Genomic DNA, 3,837 nt, shown 5'->3' on the forward strand with positions numbered 1-3,837 from the left:
AATAATAATAATAATAATAATAATAATAATAATAATAATAAAACACTTTACATATTACAGTTATCACAGCACATAAGTTTTAAATCATCTTAAAATAAAACAGTGAAGCATGCAAAATGCTAGTTTGCAACTTTTAGTATTTGAGATTTATGTATAAATTGCTGCTGTTATGAGCCATTGAGTTGGAACTGACTCATAGCTGACCCTCTAGTGGATTTTCAGAGACAATAAATCTCAAGGAAAGAGATTTGTTCTGAACACATTATTTGACAAGCTGTGTTATTGTTGCTGTTCAGCACCGAGGCCTTCGAATCACAACCAACTAGTAGCTCCAGGTTGTCAGAGGCTGTAGATCACATGGGAGGAGGCTGCCCATTTTTCTTCTTCAGAGCAGATAATGGATTTAGATTACATGCCTTTGGGTTAGCAGCACAATTCTTTGCCACTAGGCCACATCCATTATAAAAGAAACATACAACAGCAAAGATACAAATAATTCATTTCAAGAAAGTTAAGGGAATGCTTTCCAATTATAGTTAATAAGTGAAAACTACATTAAATATGTCATACAAGTAAACGTATTTGGTGAATTGCTCATCCATTTTGAGCTCCTGACAGCATATTTTCCAAATATGACATGTCTTTTGATTTTTTTTACTTCCAAATGAGGAATCACTGACAATTTAAATCTTTTCTCCATCTATTATGATGTTGCCTACTGGACCAGTGGTGAAGATTTTTGTTTTCTTGGTGTTGAGATTCAATTCATTTTAAAGGCAGTAATATTTGATCTTTTGCAGCAAGTACTTCAAGTCATCTTTACTTTCAGTAATCAAGGTATGTCATCTGCACAACACAGGTTGTTGATGAGCCTTCCTCCAAACTTGATGTCACATAGTTTTTCATAAAGCTTAGCTTCTTGAATGGTTTGTTCAGCATACAGATTTAATAGATGTGGAAAAAGAAGCAATGATGCATAAAAAAAGATCAATGATGTCAGCTTAAAAACTAAGGTGAGCCTAATTCATTATCTTCTTAATTACTTGCTATGTTTCTGAATGTTGGACAATGATTTAGGATGACAGAAGAATCAATACCCTTCAGTTGTGGTGTTGGAGATGAGTACTGAATATCCCATGGACTACCAAAATAACTAACAGATCTGTCTTTGAGTAAGTAAATCCAGAGCGCTCTTTGGAAACAAGGATGGTGAAATAGTATGTTCTATTCTTTAGGCATGTTGTTAGAAGGTACTAGTCCTTGAAGAAGTGCATCATGCTTAGAATCTTGGAGGATCAGTGTAAGAGAGGAAAACCCTCAAAAAGATAGCTACACATAGTGACTGTAGAATGGGCTCAAGTGTGCCAGATGGCACAGAATAGAATAGGTTGAAGATCTATTGCTAATAGAGTTGCTATGAGTTGTAGTCAAGTTGATGTCACTTAATGGTGATGAATGACAATGAGCTCCCAAAGCCCTGATACTCTTAATACTTTCCAGAGGTAATAGTATCTCATTCTGTCTCTTACTTGCAAATAGGTTCTGTTGTGGTGTTTTTAAAAAAATATAATCTTATTTATTTTATACAAGGTAACATACTATTCCCATTGTTTTTTGTCTATCATAGCATTTCTGTAAGGCCTTAAATTAGTACATGATGTCTTTCTTCTTGGGGGTATGTCTATGCTTGTGTACATGCACTTGGGTTCATAGACCTGCATATATGCCCCTTCAAATAAATGGAAGACTATTTTAACAATGAAAAAATGCATTAAGAAGAGAATGTTGATATCTTTTTAAATTAATTTTAATGAAAGTTTACAGAGATTTTAGATCTCCATTCATTCATTGTTGTACTTTTCTCCCTGCCCACTCTTCCCACGCCCCCATTCTCGTTTTTCTTTGAAAAGTAAAAGAAAAATTCTTTCATTGTTTTAAAATCCCTCCTCCCACATTGACTCCACTATGCTGCCTTCATTCTAGATTCCTGCCATAACAATAATACCTAATTATATATCCCTTTTAAACAGTTTTCTCCTTCATCTGTTTCAATGTAGTAGACTTCCCTTATTTCTCAGTCTCTGCCCAATCCCTATGTCAGTCATCTTTTATAACAATGCAGTATTTGTCTTATTGTGAATGAGATATTTCACTCAGCATAATGTTCTCCAGGATTTCCCATTTGGTATAATATTTCATGAGTTCTTTGTTTTTCAATGCAGCATAGAATTCCATTGTGTGAATATACCTGAGCTTCTCTATCCATTCATTTGTTGATGGGCACTTAGGTTGTTTCCAACTCCTTGCTATAGTGAACAAAGCCAAAATATAAATAGGTGTGCATATATATATGCTTGGGTGGCAGTTATGGTTTCTTTAGGGTATATTCCTAGCAATGGAATTGCTGGGTCAAATGGTATTTCTATTTGCAATTTTTTTAGAATGTGCCATACAGCCTTCCACAGTGGTTGCACCATTTTACACTCCCACCAATAATGAATAAGGATCCCAGTTTCTCCGCAACCTCGCCAGCATTCATTGTTTGCTGTTCTGTTAAATTTTGCTATTCTTACTGGGGTGAAATAATATAGTTGTTTTGATTTGCAACTCTCTTAGAGCTAGGGATTTTGAACATTTCTTCACGTGTTTGTTTGCCATCTGGATGTCTTCTTTGGTGAAGTGTCTGTTCCCTGTGCCCATTTTTCAATTGGAATGTTGATTTCTTGATAGCAAAATAGAAGGATGTAGACTTAATGTTGTTGCTATGTGCCATCAATTTGGAACCGACCCATAGCTGACCCTCCAGTAGATTTTCAGATGCATAGTACTTAACTTTGAGAATCTTTATAGGGCACCAGGAATAAGGTAGTAAATATTAAAAAAAAATTCAAAACCTAGGAATGGAGAGTGAATTAAGAGAAAACAAAAAGCAAGTCATTAACTAGTAGATGAAGATACGATAGCTTATCTAAGAGATAAATATCTAATATGCATTTAAAATTTTCCTTTCACTTTTATTAAAGCTCTTATAAATTCAAGGTTTCTTAATAGAAAATAAAACAAATTTTGTGGTATATTAAGTCATATTATAATTTCAAGTGATACTTTGATATTTGTAATTCTGGAATACCCAGACAAATTCTAATTGCTTTACTTAAGACAACTTAATAAAACACATGATAGGAGATACCAAAGGGAATGAAAAAATGATGAATAAAAATTTAAAGATTAATTTTTGTACTGAATTTCTTAGCTAACTCTAAACTGAAAAATATGCTGCTACATTTCTAAAAGTAACGTACTAGACATTTTAAAACTTGAAAAATATTAATTTCACACTTTATTAATTTTATTAATTGCAAAATAAGTTTTTCTTAATTTCTGTGAAATTTGATTGATTTTGTTTTTTTTCTATAGATGTACACTTTTTCTATCCAAATGAATTATCTTAGAGATAAACTGTCAATAAAATAAAGTTTAAAAAACAAAAACACCAAAATGAACCTCCTCTTCAATGGTTAAGAAACTAGAAACATAGACACCTAAGTGTACCCAGTTTAGGGAACATCAGTGTCTTTTGGGTTGGAAATCTATTTCTATGACACTTAAATAACTATTATGTGTTTACTAGTGTTGCAATCATAAAATATCAGAAATTTGGTGACTTAAAACAATAGATTTATTTTCTCACAGTTTTGAAGGCTTACTCTTATTAGATGATACATAATTGATTATAATTCAGTTATTCCATGTTACAAAATGGAACTATGCCATAGGCTTTTCAAGACAGAAATTCTTGGGAAGAAAATTTGGGTTGCGAAGTCCATAGAAAATTGA

This window comes from Elephantulus edwardii, unplaced genomic scaffold (assembly GCF_000299155.1).
Source record: "Elephantulus edwardii isolate Elephantulus edwardi_28Jun2011 unplaced genomic scaffold, EleEdw1.0 scaffold00013, whole genome shotgun sequence".
NCBI lineage: Eukaryota > Metazoa > Chordata > Mammalia > Macroscelidea > Macroscelididae > Elephantulus > Elephantulus edwardii.